The sequence below is a fragment of the Nymphalis io genome, chromosome 16 (assembly GCF_905147045.1).
Source record: "Nymphalis io chromosome 16, ilAglIoxx1.1, whole genome shotgun sequence".
Taxonomy (NCBI): domain Eukaryota; kingdom Metazoa; phylum Arthropoda; class Insecta; order Lepidoptera; family Nymphalidae; genus Nymphalis; species Nymphalis io.
In genome coordinates this window covers 1,403,104-1,429,820 of record NC_065903.1, presented here as the reverse complement: position 1 = coordinate 1,429,820, position 26,717 = coordinate 1,403,104, and the positions used below count along the sequence as shown (strand labels likewise).

The following is a 26,717-nucleotide window of genomic DNA, read 5'->3' as shown; positions in this document are numbered from 1 at the left end:
AACCTCAGGCGGAAACTAGTTCATAATAAGTATATTTAATTAATTAATAAGACTTAATTAATAAGACTTTCGACGGCAATGATGTAATTAATCGATTTTTTTTAAATTACTATTATTAAAAGTAACTACAGCTCATCCGTGCAGTGACGGAGAAAGAATACATTTCACTGCCCCTCTCTTTCCCATGGGTGTCGTAAGAGGCGACTAAGGGATATCTGAGCGACCATCTGCTCATCTGGTGGTAGGATGCTAACATCCGCCTGGCTTGTTACCACCGTACGCATGGTGAAAAACTCGTGAAGTGGCTTGCAGCCGCGTTTCGAGGTCAGCCAGCGTACAGCCAGAGCCCGAGCGAGTATTGCCGCGATGGGTGTTGGTCCGGTTGGAGACGGCTGTTGAACCAATGCCGGGGGAAACTGTATTGACCTGCCGGTCAGGGAGACCCGAAGAAACGGCTGTTCCGCTGGCCGCCCGTGGCATAGTACAGGGGCCCGAGCGTGCCTAACCAGCTCGTGAGGCTGCCCCACCAGGCCACGCATAATCTCGGGGTGGACCGTCGTGCCGGTTGGTGACCGGTAGGTGGGGTCCCGGCGGCCACTTCCGGGGGGGTTCGGGGGCCCTTCCGTCCGGCGGGTCAGTGTATTTTTCCTTTTGGCAACCACTTGGGGAAACACGCCTCTACACTTTGCCCATCCCTATCGTGGCAATACATCGCTCGCTTCACGTCCATCTTTTCCATTTAATTTCTCCCAAATGGCGCAACAAAAAAGAAATAACGGTCGTACAGCGGTGCTCACCCCCACCATACCCTCGCTGTTTGAGGTCGAGTTCTCTAACATCCGAGGACTCCACACTAACCTCAACGCTGTCCACCACCATCTCGAGACAGCACGGCCAGCAATGTTGTTTCTCACGGAGACACAAATACTCCGTCCTGCCGATACCAGCTACCTTAATTATCCCGGCTACACGCTTGAAGAATCCTTCAAAGCGAAAGCCGGAGTATGCTTGTTCGTCAGGACGGATGTTTGCTGTCACCGACTGCGCTGCTTGGAGGACCCCTCCTTCTCCATGTTGGTGGTACGTGTGGACCTGGTTCGTCAGAGCCGAGTCTACGTGTGCCTCTACAGATCCCACAATGGTGACTTGGAGACAAGCCGACTATTTGACCATCTTAGTCGGGTGGCAGATGCTGCGCAAGAGCAATTTCCTAACGCGGAATTGGTGTTTTTGGGGGACTTTAATGCTCACCACGAATCCTGGTTGAAATCCCTCAAAACTGACCATGCTGGAAGGACTGCTCATGCTTTTGCTCTCACACATGACTTGACCCAACTGGTTGATCAGCCCACCAGGATCCCAGACATTGATGGGCAAGCACCTTCTCTACTGGACCTTCTGCTGACTTCTCACCCGGTGGAATATCAGGTTGTGGTTCAGGCTCCTCTTGGCTCTTCGGATCACAGCCTTATTTCTACCAGAGTGCCACAGGCCAAGCTGCCACCACTAGCGGTATGCAAACGTCGCGTTTGGCACTATAAGTCGGCGGATTGGGACGGTATGCGCGATTACTATGCGTCGGTCCCTTGGAAGGAACGTTGCTTCAGTGGGAATGACCCGACAGCTAGTGCCGCTGCTGTTGCTGGCGAGATCATGCTGGGAATGGAATACTACATTCCTAGCTCAGATCTCGTCAGTAGGAGTACGCGTAACCGTTGGTTCACTCGTGAATGTGCCGATGCTGTATCAGCTAAGCAGGCGGCATATCGCAAGTGGATCAACGGCTGCATTAGCGGGGCATCTAACATTGACTCACTGAAAGCAAACTATAATAAAAATTCCAAGTCCTGTAGAAAGGCATACACGAGAGCGGATGCACAGCGCATTGTACAGATTGGTCATGACCTTGTTTCGCATCCTAGGGGCTCCCGTAGCTTCTGGCGTCTGACCAAGTCTGTGCAAAACAATTTCTGCCAACCTTCGCTGCCACCGCTCAGAAATCCGGACGGATCGCTAGCTCACAGTCCGCAAGAGCAAGCTGATCTCCTGGCTAAACTCTTTGCCGACAATTCCGTCATCGATGATTGTAGTGCACTGCCACCTACAATACCTGCATGTGGCCATACGATGCCTGACATTAAAATCAGGCAACGTGATGTGCGTGGGGAGCTGCAATCACTTGATGTACGGAAAGCTAGCGGTCCCGATGGAATACCAGCCATAGTGCTGAAGAAGTGCGCAGCGGAGCTGTCTCCTGTGTTAACGCGCCTGTTCCAACTTTCTCTCTCTTCGGGAAGTGTGCCGGAGGCTTGGAGAAGAGCTAATGTGCAAGCGGTTCCCAAAAAAGGGGATCGGTCTGACCCGGCAAATTATCGGCCAATAGCTATCACCTCAGTACTTTGTAAGGTGATGGAACGGATTTTAAACAACCAACTGATCCATTACCTAGAAGATCACTGTCTAATTAATGATCGTCAGTACGGGTTTCGACCAAAACGGTCCACAGGTGATCTTCTAGCGTACGTAACACACCTCTGGGGTGAAGCTATCGACAAGCATGGAGAATCGTTGGCTGTCAGCCTCGATATCTCCAAGGCTTTCGACAGGGTCTGGCACAGAAGTCTTCTCTCCAAGCTACCGGCATATGGTCTGCCTGCTCAGCTATGCACCTGGATTGCCAGCTTCCTACACAAGCGTAGCCTGCGTGTTTTAGTAGATGGTTGCGCTTCAAAATTCTATGTAGTGAATGCTGGGGTCCCCCAGGGATCTGTGCTATCTCCCACACTCTTTCTTTTGCATATCAATGATATGCTCTCCCTTGGGAACATACATTGCTATGCAGATGATAGTACAGTGCATGGTGGATACCACGGACGCGCAGTGGCTGGGCGGGCGGAAACTGAGGAGAGGCGGGAGAATCTTGTCATTGAACTCGATAGGACGTTAGATCTCATCGCCAAATGGGGCTCTGATAATCTTGTTGAGTTTAATGCCAAGAAAACACAGGTATGCGCTCTCACGGCGAAAAAGTCAACATTTTCCCCTCTTCCCTCCCTCTGTGGTACTCCGCTGGTGATGCAAAGCAAAATCGCCATGCTGGGGATTGACGTTCGCTGCGACCTTAGTCCAAGGGATTACATCGAGGCTGTTATAAAAACAGCTTCACGGAAACTCGGAGTTCTGAACAAGGTGCGGCGCTTTTTCACGCCACAACAACTGTGCTTGCTGTACAAAACACAGGTACGGTCTTGCGTGGAATATTGCTCGCACCTTTGGGATGGCTCCGCTAAGTACCTACTTGAGGCCTTGGACCGGTTGCAGCGACGTGCCGTACGCATTATTGGTGACGTAAAGGTCACAAACACCCTTGAACCTTTACAATTGCGTCGTGAGATAGCAGCACTGAGCGCTTTCTATCGACTGTATCACGGCGAGTGCTCTGAGGAATTATTCTCTCTAATTCCTGCTTCCCCCTTCCTTCTTAAGTCCACGCGAGCTGGTTCTCGATGTCACCGCCTAACTGTGACATCAATTCCATCGCGAACAAAGAAATTTGGCAACTCCTTTCTTTGTCGCACTTCCAAAAAATGGAATTCCTTACCAGCTCACGTGTTCCCCTCCTCTTACAACCCGGGTTCCTTCAAACGAGGCGTGAAGAGGCATCTTGCGGGCCGGCAAGGCGAAGGCGGCTAGTGCAGAACGTTTTTCCCGTCTGTACTGGCCGTCGTCGCGTTTGGACTCTACTACCACTTACCATCAGGTGGAGTAGAGTCATTTGCCCTCCCGGCGATATAAAAAAAAAAAAAAAAAATTTTAAAGCATTTAAATTTTAAAATCTATTTATTGCAAAATTTTATTCGTCGCATAACTTCAGAAAGTACCGAAGGAATCTAAAGTTTTTTTGGTTGTAGTTACATACAAAATAATGTAAAAAGAAAATTACATATAGAGGGCACGCTTAACCCTTGAAAATATTTATTCCAGCGAACCCGAGAGGATAAATAGTTATAAAAAAATATTAAGAAGTACTTACATATAATTATCTACAAGCTTCATTGTAATGTACAATGATGATGTAAATCGGAAAGAATTATATTTCAAGAGAGACTCGCCAACTACGCAGAACATATTATAGTGCACAAGTGTATGCGCCAAACGCAGGTGGAACTTCTGTTCAGTCACTCATATAATCCGATAGGACGCTACATACGATATGACCGGAAAGAGTTCAGGGTCAGGACTAAGGGCTGTTGTGTTCTTTCCTTTCAACTTTCAGACTCCGGGCTGCTACTGAGAATTTTTCAACAAAAAAAAAAACAATAACTTTTTAGCGGCTCGTCCCGGGATTCGATCCAAGAAACTCAGAATCTGCTTATATCTTATCCACTAGACCAACGAGGCAATCAATAAATGAATATATTATTATTTAATCTTATATCTAAAAGATAAAACACATTAATCGTCAATAGTGTGTGTAACTTCAAAATGATTGCGTCAGAGCGATGATTTGTATATATATTCAAGAGGATAAATGCTAATATAATAATTTCAGTTTCATATCATTACACTCACCCACGTTTATATATAAAGATTGTTTTCGAAATGTTTAGAAGTAATAATTTGACAGAATATATTATTATTGCATCTAAAATATATTATAGACGCATCTAAGTAAATTTTCGTACCACGTGCAATATAATATCATATGTATAAAAAAGTAGAACATAGTACGTTTTTGTACGTTGTACGCACTATATATTATATATTGATATTATATATTGCTACTGGTCTCGACAGCGTCACCAGTTAGCGCCGAGGACTGAGACAGTCGTAAACAGAGCTCACTTCATGTCTGAATGTTACGAACATCCTAAGGGAATCTCTTATGAGACCGAAGCGCGTACTGTGGTAATGTCTATTGACGAGACGTTTCAAGCCCAGATTTTACGTGTCCGCCGGAGTGTTACCTTGAAGGTGAGTAACAGGACCGATATATTAATAATATGTTCCTTATTTAAAATAGAAAACCAATGAAAGGCCGATTTTGAATTTTTTTCTCAACCGGTAAGGTTGAAGTTATAGTTTTGTTGGGCATGTTACGACATAATACTTTATAAGAAAAACGATTCGTTTACTTATTTTTATATATAATCTATACATATATAAAAGAATAACTGGCTGACGGGCTGATATATCAACGCACAGCCCAAACTGCCGGGCATACCATAAAAATTTGCGTACGTGTTCCTTATACAAAGTAGGTTAGCACTAAAGAATAATTTTTGAAAATGTATAATTTAAGGTGGTGATAAAGGGAATGAAAAAAGGAATTGCTATTTAGCAATACTGAATTCCTGAGTGGTAGGGCTTTGTGCAAGCCCGTCTGGATTGGTAGCGTATATTTAGTATTGTTGCGTTCTGATTTGAAGGGTGAGTGAGCCAGTGTAACTATAAATAGGCACAAGGGACATAACATCTTCGTTCCTGGGGTTGGTGGCGCATTGGCGATGTGGGAAATGGTTGGAATTTCTTACATCGCCAATGTCTATGGGCGGTGATGATCACTTAATATCAGGTGGCCAATTATTTGAATAAAAGAAAAGAATTATGACGTCAGCGAAGCCGCGGGTAATGCGCTACAAGATATTATTCATAGAAAAGAACAATGCATTGTTTTATAAAATCAATTCGAATTAATTACATATATTTAATATTAAAATTTAGACAAATTACCACAACTTTATATTTACGCTTAATACTTACGTCGTTTAACTATTGTATAACTATTGCGGTTTGATCGTTTGCGATAATACTGAATAATTATATTAATAATTATTATATAATTAATATTATGCGATAAGTATGAAATTACATTGAACATGTGTGCATATGAATTAATACCACTTCAATAAATGGTTAAAAAATTAATTATATCTTGTTATATGTAATCAATATACCTATCTATGCGATAAGTATATATATATATTATCTGCCTCGCTGGTCTAGTGGCTTGATGTAAGGCCGCAGACCCGGAGGTCCTGGGTTCAATTCCCAGGTCGGGCCAATAAAAGTTATTGGTTTTTTTTGTCAGACAATCAGTTGGAAATGTGTACACTCCCGTGCCTCGGAAAGCACGTAAAGCCGTTGGTCCTGCGCCTAAACTCTTTCCGGTCGTGTCGGATTGGCGTCCCATCGGATTATTAGAGTTAGGGAATAGAGAGTGTACCTGTGTTTGCGCACACACTTATGCACTATAATATGTCCTGCGTAGTTGGCTAATGTCTCTTGAGATTGGCCGCCGTGGCCGAAATCGGTCTAGAAGACATTATTATTATTATTTGCCTTGATGGTATAATAGTGTAAAGAACGCACATCCAAAGGTCCCTGGATCGAATACCGTGCTAGGCCATTAATTTCCGGCCCTGTCAGAGCTGTTCCGTCGGACTAGGACTTATTTGGGCAAACCACTTGTGCACTATAAAATATCCTCCAAATAGCCTAACGGCCTTGTTTAGTCATTCTGCTGTAAAGAAATTTATTATATTATAAACATACATATCCAATGACCGTTTCAAAGTATCTTAGTTCCCAAAATCGGTGGCGTATTGGCGTTGTAAGGGATTGTTAATATTTATTATAGCGCTAAACCACATGAGCCGCGATGCCCCGGTAGTTAAGAGATGTGAATCTTAACCGATTGTTACGAGCTTAAACCCGGGCATCATTGAATTTCCATGTGCTTAATTTGTGTTTATAATTCATCTCGTGCTCGGCGGTGAAGGTAAAGTCGTGAGGAAACTTGTGTGTGGCGGATGAATTACAGCTACATGTATTAAATGGATAAAATCCTTAACTCAAAAAAGGAGAGGAGGCCTTAGTCTAGAAGTACGACATTTATAGGTTACAATATTTATGGGCGGTGGTGACCACTTACCATCATGTGGCCTATTTGCCATTCCTACCTATTTAAAAAAATAAACCTAAGTCTTAAAATACTATAAGTCACTATATATATATATATATATATATATATATATATATATACATATATATATATAACCAATAAAATCGTTTAAATATCGAAAACTGAAGTTATATTCTGTACCCGTGAAGTATTGACAACCGACTTATAGTAATATACTATTTTCATGCATAATAAACGCATATGAAGTGTTATAATTATTATGGTCATGTCGCATATCACTTTCTCAAATTTCACGGTTGTTTTCCGCGGCGAGTTTATAGTTTGTTCTTACAGAGTTGATTTACTGATTCAGGCTCACTTTATACGATCACACGCCAATTGATCGTAAAAATTCAAGTATAGTTTGGCGACAATTTATTTGAGCTACAACAGAGTGTACGTTACGAAAATAACATCTAAAATTTAATCGGGGTTTGACGCTTGGCGGCTCTCCAATTGTGGCGCCATGGTAACGTTATAGTTTATGTTGTATGTTCGATTGATTATTTTATACTTTTTATATTATTGTCAAATTCGAAAGTTATTTGAAATATTGCAAAACTTAAACAGTAACTCTTCAAGCAACACGACTTGTGCCCTTTATTAACAGAGACTGGACAACTGCATCTTTACTAATATAAACGGGAAAGTAACCCATTCTGTCTGTTACGCTTTTACGGGTAAAACCACTGAACCGTTTTTCAGCGAGGAAGGTTACTTTTACCTAGCACTTGACCCCAGGGTACTGTGAACGGCGGAGGGAGAAGATGCGCATAGCGCCTGTTTCTTTTCTTTTTCGGCGGAGCGGATCTGCAGTGGCATCTTCTTCCCACTCCCGCTCCGCGGCCTCCTTCTACGACATCACACTATCACAGAAGGAGACCATCTCCGACCTGTAGCACCTGATCCCTCCCCTAACTGTTAAGATATAAATTATAGTATTTAAGGATGTGTCTCTATCTCTCATATACATTATAATCTGATGGGACGGTAGTATGACACTATCAGAGAGAGAGTCAGGTACGGGACCAACGGCTTTCGTGCTTTCCGTGGCATAATAGTTTAAGCACTACCAACTTATAAATCTCAGTCTATTGTTAAGAATTTCTCCACTGAAAATCTGAATAACTTTTTATTAGCATTCGGGATCTGCAGCATTATTAGATAACCACAACTACAACGAGGCAGTTAACGTTAACATCTGTTAATATGAGTAAATCAAACGGTTGGCAATTGGTGTTCTGTGTAGGAGGTTGATTCATAATCAAACTCCTTATAACATTGCTGGCAATTGAAGCCATAAAATAATTTTAAAATAGAGGCAGATATTTTAGTTGAATTCATATGAAAGGTTATTTACTTGTCTTTCGTTTTTCATAGCTTTGATGGTCGTTCGTAGTTCATAAAATTTTATTAATTAATAATTTAAATGATACTTCGAAAGGTATCTGAAATTAATACGAAATTAAATATATGCCATAGCCGTCTGCTGTGAAAATATGATTAAGAGCTTTGAGCGTGAGCTGTTTGATATGATTTTTAATTTATAATTATTTTATATCTCAATGTGTACATATTATGAAGGGTGAGTGAGCCAGTGTAATTACAGGCACAAGGGACATAACATATTAATTCTCAAGGCTGGTTATCATTTCTTACAATGTCTGTGGGTGTTGGTGACCACTTACCACCAGGTGGCCCATATGCACGTCCGCCTATCTATTCAATAAAAAAAAATCTATTAAGATGACTATGTCCTGGCCGATTTCGGCCACAGCAGCCAATCTCAAGGGAGATTAGCTAACTGCGCAGGGCATATTATAGTACAAAGATATGCGAAAACACAGGTGCATTCTCTATTCCATCTTTCTCATAATCCGATGACCGAAAAGAATTTAGACGTAGGACCAACGGCTTTACGCGCTTTCCCTGACACGGGGGTATTTTTTTTTCTTTTACACTTAATAGGCAAGCGTTTTACCATTGACTTGCCTGATCTTAAGTATCGACACGGTCTAAGATGTAGCACGCTTGCCTAAAAGATACCTGTTCACTCTAGATTTAAAGACACCAACGTTGTACTTAACAGGAAATACGGACTCAGGCAAAGATTTCCACAGTTTCACAGTGCGAATGATGAATGTGGATTCAAAGCGCTTCGTACGTAGGCGGGGAATTTCCACTGTGTACCTATGGTACTTTGGTCGCGTTTGCCTGGCCGTTCGGTAGTAAAAGGGACGGAAGGAATTAGTTCATGTAATTCCTGCGCAAGTTCTCCGAAATGTATCCGATAGAAGACTGAAAGTGATGCAACCGCACGTCGATGTTCGAGACTTTGGAGTCTAGACCCGACCAATGTTTCGTCTCCTATCAGCCTCCTGGCACGCCTCTCAATCGACTCTAGAGCTCGAAAGTGGTGCTTAGCAGAGCCGTCCCAAAGGTGAGAGTATACACTGTACTTACATATATCTAGCCACTAGACCAACGAGGAAGTGCAGTAGCTATAAAATAATAATTCAATAAATCATGGATAATTTATGTGTTCATAAGACATTATAATAGATAAATAATTTCGTCCGCTTCATATTTAATATATAATTTTCCGTCTTGGCGAAATTATCAAGAGTACCAGGATGACACCAGTGACCGCTATCATCTCATAAATATTGTATTCAACATTTATCAGATTATTAAGTGACGTGTAAAATAATTTAGATCGACTTTATTGTCAATCCTAAGGTCTAATTACGTGTTTATTCAGCAGCTAAACATACGTGCTAATAGATTCGACTAAGATAAAATTTCTGTACCCGAGAAATAAAATAAAAAAGACAATGCTGAAAAAAAAAACTTATAAAAACATATGTTTTATATGACTCATTAAAATAACTTCTGAGAAGTGTTAGGCTATTGTACTTATCTACACACCGGACAATGTGTCTGATAAAAATAATTATGTTAGATTGAGTATTGAGGACGCGAAAGAGTAACAAACACTCAACAACAAAACAAACAAATATACAAACTCACTTTTGCATTAATACTATTTATTAGGATTAGTTTATATAAAATTTCCTAATCGTTATGCACTCTCCTTTGAACCGTAACGTTAAGTTATGTAACTGTCTCGTACTTCATCAAGAGGTTTTTTACTAATATTTTTCCAGAAAATTCAGAATTCAGCGCGTTTTATTTTACAAATTCTCCAAACAATTTGATACAAAAATGAAATATATATGTAATATATGTTATTAAATTATAATATTGATATAATATTTGAGATGTAAAAAATATATATTATTAAATTTATACTCGGTGGACCCAATGTATCGAGATAATAAAAGCCTATAAACTAAATGTCATTTTAATAAAAGCAGTCAATGCAATTGAAGCCATCGTGAATGTCTCCCGTTCGGTAGTTTCCTTGTTAAGCAGCCGTGAAATTGTTTGACGACACGATTTGTGCCTAGAGTATGAATGCCAAGATGCAGTCAATTGCCGCGTAATAGGGGTTACTGTTGCCATGTAACGGGCTACAGAGATTGTGAACCTCGTCTGGAATCATCTGTATCATTATTACTAACATTACGAATGAGATGAATACTTAATGTTCGATAGTTTATATTTTAAAAATGAAATTCTCTGAAATATAACCTATCGATAAATTTCAAGAAAAGTTTCTATATTAATAAATATAGAAACTTTTCTTGAAATTTATCGATATATATTAATAAATTATATATTTATTAATATATATATATATATTAATAAATATAGAAACTTAATTTAAATTTGATAATTTTTATGGACCCGAACAGCACGTCTGTTGGTATTGGTATGCCTCGTTGATATAATGGCTAGCTTTTAGGATACAGATCTCTTGATGGAAATATAGGTCTTGGGTCTAAAATCTCAGCAATTCAGCAACAAGGACTTAGGAAGTTTATAGTTTCGCATTTCCGTGTTTTGGAAAACACGTAAACACGTGATGGATTGCCGTCTCATCAAGCGTACTTCGACATAGATTTAATAGGGAGTTCACCTGTGTTTCAGAATAAATTTGTCCACTAGTATATCCTACGTAATAGTCCTTAAAATTGACCGTCGTGGCCGATAATCCGTCACGCAAAACTATAAAATAGTTTGAATGTCAGTTCAATATTATCACTGAGGTCATAATAACCATAAACTATATTTTATCTCAGCCTTTTAACTATCGAAGTTATAGCCTAAAACTATAATAGAAGTATTAAATAAATAACTAAGTTAAGATGTTCAACCAGAAGAAAATGTATTCTTAAAATAAATTTGTACACGGTTTTGTCGCGCAGATAGCATGACATTTTCTTTGCAATATTAATCTCATCTTTCTGACTGACAATTCAGTTATATATAATGATATCTAATTCTGGTCTAGGTAATACTGATAAAAGCGTAGATTAAGAGTTATTCATAGAAGACGTCACTGTTTCACGCACTGAGTCAGTCGTTTAATACATTTGTATCGTCATAACGATAACGATGACCCCATTCGACTGCGTTGTCGCATGACCTGTTTTGTTTATTATGAAAATCACTCATATTTAATGAATGAACGAATGTAATGTAGAGATTACATTCACTTGTCAGAATGTCATTTAGAAATTTATTTTTTAAAAATAAAAAAAAATGGAAAATCATTTGAAGGTTAACTTGAAGAAAGCATAAAATAACTAGATAAATTATATGGATTTCGATTAAAGCAAATGAAAGGTGTTTGTAAACCCAAAATTTCAATTAGTACTTTATATAAAATAAAATATAACATAATTTACCCGGTGGTAGGGCTTTGTGCAGGCCCGTCTGGGTGGATACTCATCAGATTTATTATTTTTAGTATTGTTGCCTTCCGGTTTATTTATTTATTTATTTATTTTAAGGACCACTAGTAGCTACTACATGTTCTAATGACAAATGTAAAACAATTTAGTGAAAATAGCTAACATGTGAAGCTTTTTAAAGTAGCCACAACAATTACAATACTTGTTTTAAAAATACATTAACACATAATTATAGCAACATGAGTAGAAAGATTAAAAAAAAAAAATAAGTCCAAATTGGTACAAATTAAAGACCATAAAAAAAATAAACATGCACTTAATAAAATTAAAATTAAAAACACAAAATAGTTTGAATTGATATAGGTACAAATTAAAATTAAATAATTCATTAAATTCATGCAAAGTTTACGTTACAAAAAATTACTAAAAATATACTAATTAATACAAAATAAAATTAAGATAACATTATTTATTATTTATTTATTTATTTATTTATTATTTATTTGCATCTCTCAACAATTCTAGCGCCCGTTTACGATAAATCATGGCAGAGTCATTAAAAATATCTAGATCTTGACATAAACCATTGTACAACCGTGATGATCTAGGCATTTGTGCATTACATCCTAATTTCGTTTTTGATATTCTGACATCAAAAGTGCCCAGAAAACGACGAACATTGCGCCTTGGAATACGATAGTATATCTTTTCAAGTAAGTGAGTACAGTCGATCTCGTTACGAATTATCTTAAATAGGAAAGAGAGATCTAATAATTGTCTGCGTACAGAGAGACTATCCATATTAAAGTCTTTCAAGAGATTGCTGTAATTTTTATTAGATTTATTGTATGAGGTTTTTTTGTTTCTGGATAGATGATATACAAATCGCTTCTGTATTCTCTCTATACGCAGACGATGTACATTATAACAAGGATTCCACACAACACTACCGTACTCCAGTACACTACGCACGTAAGCGTTATAGATTATTTTTTTCGTGTTATTCGTGAAGTGTTTACCATTTCTAATTAAAAATCCTAACGTTTTGGAACTTTTCGTAATTATTTTATTGAAGTGCGGGACAAAAGTAAGCTTGTCATCAAAAATGACACCCAAATCACTTATTTCAAAAACTTCCTCCAACTTGATGTTATCAATGCTATATATTGTTTTGATTATATTGAGCTTTCGCGTAAATTTTATATGCTTGCATTTACTGACGTTTAATTCCATTTTATTATTTTTACACCAATTATATATAGCATTAATATCCACCTGTAAGAGCTCTGAGTCAGCTAAGTTGTTTATTACTTTTGTTAATTTTAAATCGTCCGCAAATAAAAATACTCTACTATAATGTACCGTATCGCAAATATCATTAATGAAGATATTAAAGAGCCAAAGTCCTAAGTGTGACCCTTGAGGAACCCCGGAGCAGGCTTTATATAGACTCGAGCTAAAACCTTTTAAGACAACAAATTGTTGCCTATTGTATAAATATGATTTGAACCACTCAAGCATATTACCATTGAATCCGTACTTGCTTAGTTTTAAGAGTAAAATATCGTGCGAAACTTTGTCGAAAGCCTTGGTTAAATCGGTATAAATTGCGTCAACTTGCTTGTGGTTATCAATAGCTGGCACAATGAATTCACTGTACGAAACAAGATTTGATGTTGTAGATCGACCCTTTATAAAGCCGTGCTGGTTATTATTATTCATTTGCTTTACATGACACTCTAGATATGGGTAAACTATTGCTTCAAATACTTTGGCAAAAGTGGAAAGTATGGAAATCGGTCTATAATTCTCAATGCACTCACTACCCTTGGACTTATATACTGGTACGATCCTAGCTATTTTCCACTTATCGGGAAAAACACCTGAGCGAAGTGATTCGTTGTATAATAAATATAAAGGGAAACTTAGTACCCATGCACATTTAGAAATAAATATAGGAGAGATATTATCATAACCTGTCCCTTTAGTTGTATCAAGTCTTTTTAAGTATTGATAAATCTGTCTTCGCGATATTACAAAATTAGTGAACGCTCCAAAGTCATGTTTACATTGATTACTATAAGATGGTAATGTATATGAACTTTGAGATTGTGTGTAAACAGAAGCGAAATACGAGGCAAATTCGTTACAAATTTCTGATCCCGATTTCATTACTTTTTGTTTGTGTGTTTGAAGGATTAGTGAGCCATCTCATATAACGTCTTAGTTCCCAAGATAGGTGGTGCATTGGAGATGTGAGGAATGGTTATTTTTTCTTACTTCGCCAATGTTTATGGGTGGTGACCAGATTAGGCGACCCGTTTGTTCGTCCGCGTGCCTATAAATTAAAAAAATGAGATAAAATAAAGTATATAGTAAATATGTTTTGTCCGTAAATATTATATAATAATAATAAGTAAAGTTGATATATTTTTGACCATCAATAAGCAAGTGTAACACTTTTATATTGAAATTTGACTCTGATTTGACTTTGAAAGGAATAAATTCACATCGAACTGGTGTTGTGTAAGGGAGATTTATTCTCTTAAAAAACTGTATTGCTTCCAAACGAGAAGATTGAATTATAATACTTTTGGCTTAACCCTAAAAGCATTGACCGTTGTTTGTAAATGTACTACCACCTGTTACCGCATCATACGTACTTGTATTCTAAAGAAAACTCTTCAAACAAGTCTATTTGATAGATTCCCAAGATACGACAAAGATTTATAATTTCCAGGTGGCATTCAAGATGAGCTGAATGATATGTTTATTTTTCTTGATCCTCCGAGCTGCTTTCATCGAGCCAAAATATATTCGTGAAGATAAATCATATAACTTTTATGTATGTACAGTCACGTGCAAAATTGAAAATATTAATTTTTAATAATGCTATAGTCGAATGGCCTGATATGCTAGGCTAGTATAGGCTGAGAAACAGTACTTGGTGGTAGGGATCTGTGCAAGCTCGTCGGGGTAGGTAACACCAACTCATCATATATTCTTAAATATTCTCAGTTTGTTTATATGCAGAAGGGATAGACCTTATTTCTCAATTTCTTGCAGTACCAGTATCGATGAGCGGCGGTGACCACATACCATAAGGAACTCTAGGTAATAGTTACGATCCATACTAATCTATAATTTAATTAATTAATGTTAATACAAAATTCTAACAACATTTTAAGCTATGAGTGAAGTTATAATTCAATTTTGTCGATCATAACCATAATTACAGGCACAAGGGACATAAAGTCTTAGTTTCCAAGGTTGGTGGCGCACTGGTGATCTAAGCGATGGTTAACATTTCTTACAATGCCAATGTCTATGGGCGTTGGTCACCACTTACCATCAGGTGGCCCATACGCTATTCCGCCTTCCTATTCTATAACAAAAATAAAAAACAAAATCATGACCAATTAATGTCAGTAAAAATTAACAAACAGAATTGCTTATATGCGTAGCGAGCTAGTTTACAGATTAAAAAAGAATTGGTTTTTGATAAGATCATTAATGTTTCTTGTCATGTAAAAGTATTTAAGAAAATTGAACTTTAATTAAAAGCTAATTAAGGTCCATAATGGTTTTAAATAACCAGCTGCTAAATTAGCCCTTTAGAAATGAAATACTACTAATATCTAAAGTTGGATTTTGTCGTTAAAATTCTATTTCATTGTCTTCCTGTTTTAACTACAACAATTTTTTCTGCCATAAAGTTAAGGCATTAGATATCAAACTGCTGGTTAAGGGCCTCCTCTTTTCTTAAGGAAAAATAATCGGAGCCTATTTATATTATTATTGGTTTTATTTTTAGAAAAAGTATCTAATGAACTGGCCGTAGATTTGTATTTAATGTAATCTACTTGAGTAGGCAGTTATTTTATTTATTAGAAAGCCAACTTTATATTTTGAGAAATACATTTTCGTATATATTATTATAAAATACATACCAATTACAGTCTAAATTAACATTCAAATAAAAAAGAATCTAATTGACGAAAAAACAAAAAAAACAATATCTTTTACTTAAATAAACCTTTCTTGGACACCTCAAATAAATGAGGTTAGTAAAAAAATATTCTTTTCCATTGGCTCACTGAGAAGATCGAAAAACCTTCTACCCATTCCAACTAAAGTTACGCTAGCACAATCTCTCCTTCTACCGATTCTTGACTATGCTGACACTTGTTACACTAACTAAACTGATCCGTGCAGTGACGAAGAAAGAATACATTTCACTGCCCCTCTCTTTCCCATGGGTGTCGTAAGAGGCGACTAAGGGATATCTGAGCGACCATCTGCTCATCTGGTGGTAGGATGCTAACATCCGCCTGGCTTGTTACCACCGTACGCATGGTGAAAAACTCGTGAAGTGGCTTGCAGCCGCGTTTCGAGGTCAGCCAGCGTACAGCCAGTGCCCGAGCGAGTATTGCCGCGATGGGTGTTGGTCCAGTGGAGACGGCTGTTGAACCAATGCCGGGGGAAACTGTATTGACCATTTTTGGCAAACATTTGGGAAAACACGCCTCCATACTTTGCCCATCCCTATCGTGGCAATACGTCGCTCGCTTCACGTCTCTTTTCCTAACTTTTCCAAATGGTAGCGCAAATAAGAAATAACGGTCGTTCAGCGGTGCACACCCCCACCATACCCTCGCTGTTTGAGGTCGAGTTCTCTAACATCCGAGGACACCACGCTAACCTCAACGCTGTCCACCACCATCTCGAGACAGCACGGCCAGCAATGTTGTTTCTCACGGAGACGCAAATACTCCGCCCTGCCGACACCAGCTACCTTAACTATCCCGGCTACATGCTTGAAGAATCTTTTAAAGCGAAAGCCGGAGTATGCTTGTTCGTCAGGGCGGATGTTTGTTGTCACCGATTGCGCTGCTTGGAGGACCCCTCCTTCTCCATGTTGGTGGTACGTGTGGACCTGGTTCGTCAAAGTCGAGTCTACGTGTGCCTCTACAGATCCCACAATGGTGACTTGGAGACAAGCCGATTATTCGACCATCTTAGTCGGGTGGCAGATGCTGCGCAAGAGCAGTTTCCTAACGCGGAATTGGTGTTTTTGGGGGATTTTAATGCTCACCATGAATCATGGTTGAAATCCCTCAAATCTGACCATGCTGGAAGAACTGCTCATGCTTTTGCTCTCACACACGACTTGACCCAACTGGTTGATCAGCCCACCAGGATCCCAGACATTGATGGGCAAGCGCCTTCTCTACTGGATCTTCTGCTGACTTCTCACCCGGTAGAATATCAGGTTGTGGTTCAAGCTCCACTTCGTTCTTCGGATCACGGCCTTATATCTACCAAAGTGCCACAGGCCAAGCTGCCGCCATCAGCGGTATGCAAACGTCGCGTTTGGCACTATAAGTCGGCAGATTGGGACGGTATGCGCGATTACTATGCGTCAGTCCCTTGGAAGGAACGTTGCTTCAGTGGGAATGACCCGACAGCTAGTGCCGCTGCTGTTGCTGATGAGATCATGTTAGGAATGGAATACTACATTCCTAGCTCAGATCTCATCAATAGGGGTACGCGTAACCGTTGGTTCACGCGTGAATGTTCCGACGCTGTATCATCTAAGCAGGCGGCATATCGCGCGTGGATCAACGGCTGCATTAGCGGGGCATCTAACATTGACTCACTGAAAGCAAACTACAATAAAAATTCCAAGTCCTGTAGGAAGGCATACTCGAGAGCGGATGCACAGCGCATTGTACAGATTGGTCATGACCTTATTTCGCATCCTAGGGGCTCCCGTAGCTTCTGGCGTCTGACCAAGTCTGTGCAAAACAATTTCTGCCAACCTTCGCTGCCACCGCTCAGAAATCCGGACGGATCGCTAGCTCACAGTCCGCAGGAGAAAGCCGACCTCCTGGCTAAACTCTTTGCCGACAACTCTGTGATCGATGATTGTAGTGCGCAGCCACCAACAATACCTTCATGTGGCCACACGATGCCTGACATCAAAATCAGGCAACGTGATGTGCGTGCGGAGCTGCAATCACTCGATATACGGAAAGCTAGCGGTCCCGACGGAATACCAGCCATTGTGCTGAAGAAGTGCGCGGCGGAGCTGTCTCCTGTGTTAACGCGCCTGTTCCAACTTTCTCTCTCTTCGGGATGTGTGCCGGAGGCTTGGAGAAGAGCTAATGTGCAAGCGGTTCCCAAAAAAGGGGATCGGTCTGACCCGGCAAATTATCGACCAATAGCTATCACCTCAGTACTTTGTAAGGTGATGGAACGGATTCTAAACAACCAACTGATCCATTACCTAGAAGATCACTGTCTAATTAATGATCGTCAGTACGGGTTTCGACCAAAACGGTCCACAGGTGATCTTCTAGCGTACGTAACGCACCTCTGGGGTGAAGCTATCGACAAGCATGGAGAATCGTTGGCTGTCAGCCTCGATATCTCCAAGGCTTTCGACAGGGTCTGGCACAGAAGTCTTCTCTCCAAGCTACCGGCATATGGTCTGCCTGCTCAGCTATGCACCTGGATTGCCAGCTTCCTACACAAGCGTAGCCTTCGTGTTTTAGTAGATGGTTGCGCTTCACAATTCTATGTAGTGAATGCTGGCGTCCCCCAGGGATCTGTGCTATCTCCCACACTCTTTCTTTTGCATATCAATGATATGCTCTCTCTTGGGAACATACATTGCTATGCAGATGATAGTACAGTGCATGGTGGATACCACGGACGCGCAGTGGCTGGGCGGGCGGAAACTGAGGAGAGGCGGGAGAATCTTGTTATTGAACTCGATAGGACATTAGAGCTCATCGCCAAATGGGGTTCTGATAATCTTGTTGAGTTTAATGCCAAGAAAACACAGGTGTGCGCTCTCACAGCGAAAAAGTCACCATTTTACCCTCATCCCTCCCTCTGTGGCACACCGCTGATGATACAAAGCAAAATCGCCATGCTGGGGATGGACGTTCGCTGCGACCTTAGTCCAAGGGATTACATCGAGGCTATAAAAACAGCTTCACGAAAACTCGGAGTTCTGAACAAGGTGCGGCGTTTTTTCACGCCACAACAACTGTGCCTGTTATACAAAACACAGGTACGGTCTTGCGTTGAATATTGCTCGCACCTTTGGGATGGCTCCGCTAAGTACCTACTGGAGGCCTTGGACCGGTTGCAGCGACGTGCAGTACGCATTATTGGCGACGTAAAGGTCACAAACACCCTTGAACCTTTACAATTGCGTCGCGAGATAGCAGCACTGAGCGCTTTCTATCGTCTGTATCACGGCGAGTGCTCTGAGGAATTATTCTCTCTAATTCCTGCTTCCCCCTTCCTTCTTAAGTCCACGCGAGCTGGTTCTCGATGTCACCGCCTAACTGTGACATCAATTCCATCGCGCACAAAGAAATTTGGCAACTCCTTTCTTTGTCGCACTACTAAAAAATGGAATTCCTTACCAGCTCACGTGTTCCCCTCCTCTTACAACCCGGGTTCCTTCAAACGAGGCGTGAAGAGGCATCTTGCGGGCCGGCAAGGCGGGGACGGCTAGTACAGAACATTCTTCCCGACTGTACTGGCCGTCGTCGCGTTTGGACTCTACTACCACTTACCATCAGGTGGAGTAGAGTCATTTGCCATCCCGGGGCATATAATAAAAAAAAAAAAAAAACTTAAGTGAGGAGCAATTAAACAAACTTGAGCGACTACAAAACCTATGTATACGGTTCATATTTGGTTTGCGCAAATATGATCATGTTTCCGAATTTCGCCAAAAACTCAAGTGGCTCCCTATTCGCCTTCGCAGGAATACTCACATTTTATCTCTTCTCTATTCTGTTCTTTTTAATCCAGCGACACCCTTCTATCTTAAAGAGCGTTTCACTCTCCTAAGGGAGACTCATAAGCGCGCTCTTCGCTCGAATGAAAATTTAACTCTCTCCATTCCTCCTCACTCTTCTTCCTACTATTCTAAGTCCTACACAGTTGAAGCTTCTCGACTTTGGAACTCATTATCCTTAGTTACAAGGCGCGCACAGTCATTGGCCGTTTTTAAAAGTATGGTTAAGGACTTTTACTTGTCGCATTATTAATACTAAGCAGTCGTTGTCGTTGTTAATTTTTTGTTTTGTTATATCTCCTATTTTTATTATATATATGTTATGTATTTATTTATGTATGTATTTATTATAGTATATATATATGTATATTTATATAATAGTAGTGTAGTATATATATGTATGTATGTATTATGTATGTAGTAGTGTATGTAGTATATAGGTAAATTGGCTTGTACCCTTCCCATTTATAAATATTATGATCCTCTGCCCAAAGGTTGTCTGGAAGAGATCGCTGCTTAGCGATAAGGCCGCCTGTTGCACCTCATGCAACTTTTTTTTTTTGTTTAAAAATTGTAATTTTTAGTTTTAAGTTTGGGTGCAATAAAGTGTCAACAATAAACAAATATATAACTGAATTTTGACATTAACATAAATTAGTGAATAGCAATGTGATCTAATTATGAATCAAATTTTGGTTATATATGTAATAGAGTCATCTAATACATATATATGTATTTGAGCCGGTTGCCGTGGTAGGTAAGATACCTGCCTTTCACGCCGAAGGTTGTGAGTTCGATTCCCACCCAGGACAGACATTTGTGTGCATGAACATGTCTGTTTGTCCTGAGTCTGGATGTAATTATCTATATAAATATGTATATACAAAAGAAAATTAGTATATGTAGTATATCAGTTGTCTGGTTTCCATAGCACAAGCTTTGTACAAGCTTAGTTTGGGATCAGATGGCCGTGTGTGAATATTGTCCCAAGATATTATTAAGATATTATTATTATATTCAGATATCCTCGCGTCTTTGGTTTTCCTTCACCGCTGATCATGAAACTACAAGCATTATGAAAACTGAATACTGTCTGCTCAGTTTTAAAATCAGCAGCCTCAATTAGGATTCTTCACGTATTATATACATCGAGCCATCTCAGCTCACTAATGTATGATGATGTCCTCCTGACCAATTTCGGCCAATCTGAAGAGAGATTAGCCAATGGCCCAGGACATGTTATAGTACGTAAGTGTATGCTCAACCAACGGTGCAAGCACGAGGCACGGTAGCGTACACACTTCTAACTTCCAGACTGCGAACTGCTAATGAGATTCTCCGATAGAAAAACCCGTTCTTGGGCTTCAACCCAAGACCTCGGGAACTGCGGCCTTATGTTTTATCTTTTAACTACGTGGTACTTCATTAAAATTTGTACAATGAATTAATAAAAATATAAATCGTAAGCGATTTTGAAGTAAACTGTACTTTGAGTACAATATCTGCACAGCTGTGTTTAGTTTTATTACTTTCGTATTATAAAGGTTTGCGTTAAAGAAATAAATAAAAAAAAACTTTTACTTTGCTCCTTTTAAAAGAGTAAATAAACGTCCTCCACGTTTATTTACTCTTTTATTTTCAAGCGTTTAAATAATTATCAGAGGTTTAATTTTATTAACATAAAATAATTATATACTCTGTACATATCTTTCTTTCGAATATTATATAAAAGTGAAACCTTCACACCGAAAAAGGATTATAAGCCTATCTTAATATTTTGATTTCGTACCTTTTACACTTGGATGATACTCGTGACTTTGGTAATATAATTCATTTACCCGCTGCTGGGTTTCGTCAGCCATGCTTCATCCATTCAGCCAAGATCCTACGCAACCTGTAATTAGCACGTCAGGCCAGATTTCGCCACTTTCATTTTAAATCAAATAAAAAAATATGTTCTAATAATTGTTACGGTAAAAAATTCAAAGGTTTAAGTTTTAAATTTAATAGTCGTTAGAAGTAACTTAGTAATCAAGTTAGGTACGCCCACCGGAGAGGTTCAGAAGTTAATTTGTGTTTCATATTTCTAATTATGAAGCAAAGGCATTAATTAAACATTAAGCGTGACATCTATTTCTCTGACAGCATAAAGTTCTCAAACACCCACTTAGAGGCTTATAACTTGTTTTCACAAACTTAGATTTAATAGCTATGGTTGGTTGAGGGTTATCGTTCACGACTTATGTTAGTAGGAATTAACTTGATAATGCATCATTTACATTTTCTGGTGTCGTACCAGACGTCATAATAATTACTTAGCTAATGTGTCTAGTTTACTGTATGCCTAGTTAACGTCACGCTATTGAATGCGTAAGAAACTCGTACACAGACACACACACACACACACACACACACACACACACAATCTCGAAATCGGGCAAATCTGTTTGTTGCGGATACAATTCTGACACATGTGGCTCTATTAAATATATTAAATTCAGATGTTCAGTAATTATACTTGTGAATATTAAAAATAAGCAAATTGATAAGGGGATATTGAAAAAAAAACGTCATGGCTCAATGGCTAAAACACTTGGTTTTAACCATAGATTAAGGGTCGGAAACCGGGCAAGCTTATGTGTCCATGTATTTAATTTGTGTTTATAATTCATCTCGTGCTTGGTGGTGAGGAAAACATCGAGAGGAAACCTTCATATGTCAAATGAAAACCATCAATATGTGCATCAACCAACGCGCATTGTAGTAGCGTAGTGGAGTACGCTTTAAAGCTCTTTAAAAAGGAGAGGAGGTCCAGCAGTGAGATATTTACAGAACTTAGAAGGAATTATCCTTTTCACGTAATCATAATTACGTCAGCAATGTTAGTGAAATATAAAGCTTTAAATTTCAAAAACTCCTTCAAGGTAGTCTTTATTTAAAATGGTAATTTGATTTCAGTTAAGAATTGAACATAAAGAGGTTTTACTTTTTTTGAGTAATTCGGAAAAACATAATTACAACTATTGAATTACCTTGCCTATAATTTTGTTCATAAATTATAGTCTTTTTAAAATTAATATACTAGTTTCGCGCATAGCTTCAACCGCGTTTGAAGCGGGAGGAGTAGTGCAGGCATTATGTGACCTTTTTTTTTTTTTTTACTTTTTGACCGTGAGGCGTTTGTGTAATGACAATGTCATGATGATTGGTTAAGAATAGACGTGAAAGAGTATCAAAACATTCTCACTTCGCATTTATAATATTATTTAAGATAATTTAAAAAAGTTAAAGAAAAGGGCAATTAAAATTAAAGTTAATAAAACATTGATCTTTGAAATTACGTTATTCCATGTAATGAATAAAAGATTTAATTCAATCAAACTACGATGTGAAATTCTTGGAACTGGCTTCAAAACCGGAAGCAATAAAACCCGTCAGCGATGGTGTTTTAAAATAAATATGCAATGTAACGTAATTATTACTGTAATACATCAGTTTATTTGTGAATCTGGCAATGAACTTCAGCTCTGTATATATATATATATATATATAATAATGTCCTCCAGACCGTTTTCGGCCACTGTGGTCAATCTCAAGAGATTAGCCAACTACGCAGGCGATATTATAGTGCACAAGTGAGTGCGCACAGGTGCACTCTCTATTCTCTAACTCTTGTAATCCGATGGGACGGCAATCCGACACAACCGAAAAAGTTCAGGCGCAGGACCAACGGCTTCACGTGCTTTGCGAGGCACGGGAGTGAACACACTTCCAACTTCCAGACTCCAGGCTGACTGAGAATTTTCTGACGGAAAAATTCATTTATTGGCCCGACCTAGGAATTGAACCCAGAACCTCCGAGTCTGCGGCCTTACATATAGCCACTAGACCAACGAAGCAGTTATCTATATAATATTATCTATATAAAATGACTGTGTTACACTCACTCTTCAAATCGTCAGCCCTATTCTTTTAAGTATTTATGAACATTTTTTAAACAAATGGAATTGAATACAAACTTTATATCTGATTTAAACGAAAAAAAATGTCAATTTTTTTAGTAGTATATAATTTTTAATTTTACATTTTTGTAAATAATTTTCAAGCTTGTCATATCGTTTTTATTTGTTTTTTTATTAAAAGCCTATAAAATTTTACGAAAAGGAAACTTATGAAATAAATACAATAGGCCGCCGCAAAGTTAAAATCCTGCCGGGGCGAAGGATTCGATTATTTTAAAACCACAAACATTTTTCATATTTAATTAGATATTATATATTTAATATAGTTGAATAAACAGAGCATTGAAATTCATACCCATTAAATTATTTTCACCTAGCTTATATATAAGAATTAGCTATGTTATGTGTCTTCCTTTATATAGTATTTAAAAATATATGTTAGGATTTAAATTGTAAGGAAAATATTCCTTACAATTTAAATGCCGAACCAATGATTATTGTAAATTAAGCAATTGAAACAATCAAAATATTGATATTAATTAAGATTCAAAAGCGATTTCGTTTTTTTCTATAGAATAGGAAAGCGGATGAACATATGGGCCACCTGATGGTAAGTGGTCACCATCGCCCGAAGACATTGAAATTGTAATAAATGTAAACCATCGCTTACATCGAAAATGCGCCACCAACCTTGACAACTAAGATGTTATGTCTCTTGTGCCTGTAATTACACTGGCTCACTCACCCTTCAAACCGGAACACAACAATACCAAGTACTGCTGTTTTGCAGTAGAATATCGGAGGAGTAGGTGGTACTTATCCAGACGAGTTTGCACAAAGCCCTACCACCAGTAAGGTAAGGTCTGACATGAATGAAGATAATTATTGTTGGTAATTGATACGTATATTATATATTTATTTAAAGCATTTTAATGTTTTAGACGTATTTAGACTAGACAAAAAGACAAATTGTGTTTAATACTTTTTACATATATAGTATTTTTGATTTCGGTTAAACACGTCTAATGTATATTTATGATATATGTGGTTAATTTTATAGAAAATAACATAAGCCTAATTAGAATATTATATTACTGTGTTGAGTTTGGCGACTTGCCAAATTTTGTATAACTACCGCGACTTCGGCGACTTCGTCCAAGTGAAATTTATTTTCTCATGGAACTTGACTACTTCGTTTGGCTGATGTCACCCCGACGAGAGTTGTCAAGCTTTGAAGCATGGAACAGGAGGGGCAGCGATTGCTTATGTAAAAACTATTCCGCAGTCTCTGTGAACCGTGTTGAGAATGGCCGTCGCATTGTAGGGGCTGTTAATATAATCGGGCCGTAATATGCCACGCTTAGAATTATTTATAAATCCATTTGTGTTATACGTATATTTTCGAAAGTCTTCATTTGTGGAATAGTTTTTATAAAACACGTTTAAAATCGATATAATGCGTTAGAGTCTATTTCATCAACATTTGTGTAATGACAAATACTGTATAAAATACTTTCAAATAATTTGTTCTGCTATTGCATGTGGCTGAATTTTCTTTTATTTTTTAATAATAAATTAACAATATTACAGCCAGTAATAATAAAACTTATTATTATTTTTAATATTTTTTTTATAGAATAGGAAGGCGGATGAGCATATGGAACACCTGATAGTATGTGGTCACTAACGCCCATAGACATTGGCATTGTAAGAAATGTTAATCGCTTACATCACCAATGCGCCACCTTGGGAACTAAGATGTTATGTTCCTTGTGCCTGTAATTACACTGGTTCACTTACCCTTCAAACCGGAACACAACAATACCAAGTACTGCTGTTTTGCGGTAGAATATCTGATGAGCGGGTACCTACCCAGACGAGCTTGCACAAAGCTTTACCACCAGTTAATTATATATTATTTATAACTTTGTCAAAAAGCATTCTTTAATGGTGTGTTATAAGAATAGTGGCTTTACTTATTAGCATTGCTCAACTAAACCGTAACCGTAACAGCCTGTGAATGTCCCACTGCTGGGCTAAAGGCCTCCTCTCCTCTTTTTGAGGAGAACTAAACAGTTATAGTTAAACAATGATTTCTCTCCTTCTGTCATTATCGATTTGATATTTGAAAGAAGAAGACATAGCATTGTTCAACTAATCACTAGCTAAACAACGTTTATAAGTAAGCCGTAAGTTATTATGCGATCGATAAATGTCTAAAGAAATCACGTCAACCGTTCGTTCGGTTGCTGCGTGAAAGAATTACAAACCGCCAAATACATTTATTACATTAATTGGGGTTAATTTCTATGGTATGTTCCAGCTCCGTTAGCTTGGCATCTAGTGCAAGGGTCAATCAAAAATGACCCATATATTGTATGGATTATATTTTAAACGGAAGGTCACCTTTTATTTGGTACTACTAGTTATTACTTTCATATATCTACCGTTGTCATAGCGATATAAAATACATGCTACGCTAATGTTTAATCATAATCTTAAAACAAAGAGCTATGGTTAATAGTTACATATATAGTTCAAAGCTAAATATGGGTAAAAATATCTCAATACAAGAAGAATAATTGTACTGAGAACCTTCTTCGTTGCACATCTTATTGAACACTATCACTAATCACTACTAGTATAGAATAATTAATTAATTACACGAAACCGTTATTCGAAATGGTAAACATTTATGTAGGTACTTATTGTATTACACTATATCTTATATTGTAATCATCATCAATAGTGGGTTGCCTCTCTGCGCAAACCATCTGTCTCGATCCTGCGTCAATCTAGTCCAGATTCGCCTCGTGACTTTGACAACGTCATCGACCCATCTTGCCGTTGGACGTCCGGTCCGCTTCCCTTGCCTCAGCCACACCGTCACCGCCGTACTTCACCTGTCGTCACTTCCCATAATAAAGCGTCCTGACGAGTTCCATTTTAGATTTGTATATTAAGTAATCTTGTATATAAAATAGGTAAGGGTATGGCTCCTTAACATTGACAGCAGAATTCGACACTGTTTGACCGCTTACTATGAAAATTGGCATATATATATATATTTTCATGGCAAAGTTTTCTATACTATTAATTAACATACAAACTTCTATATACCTTTCAAATGTTTGCCATGACAATATACA

The 26,717-nt window shown here is 38.5% G+C and overlaps 2 protein-coding genes across 5 annotated transcripts in view; both read left to right on the top strand.

Annotated features, from left to right (window-relative positions):
* Nucleotides 1-18,401, top strand: part of LOC126774458 (TBC1 domain family member 12-like) — a 284,024-nt gene extending 265,623 nt beyond the window's left edge. The window contains exon 8 of one of the 3 annotated variants that reach the window (XR_007669812.1): nucleotides 18,392-18,401. The gene's annotated coding sequence lies outside the window, so the exon portion shown is untranslated. Of the gene's footprint in view, nucleotides 1-2,763; nucleotides 2,774-14,738; nucleotides 14,750-18,391 lie in introns of those variants that run through there. The other 2 variants (XR_007669811.1, XR_007669813.1) reach the window with 2 other exon arrangements.
* LOC126774451 (adenylate cyclase type 2-like) overlaps nucleotides 1-26,717 on the top strand; it is a 206,833-nt gene that overhangs the window by 13,161 nt on the left and 166,955 nt on the right. The gene's annotated exons all lie outside the window — the stretch shown is intronic.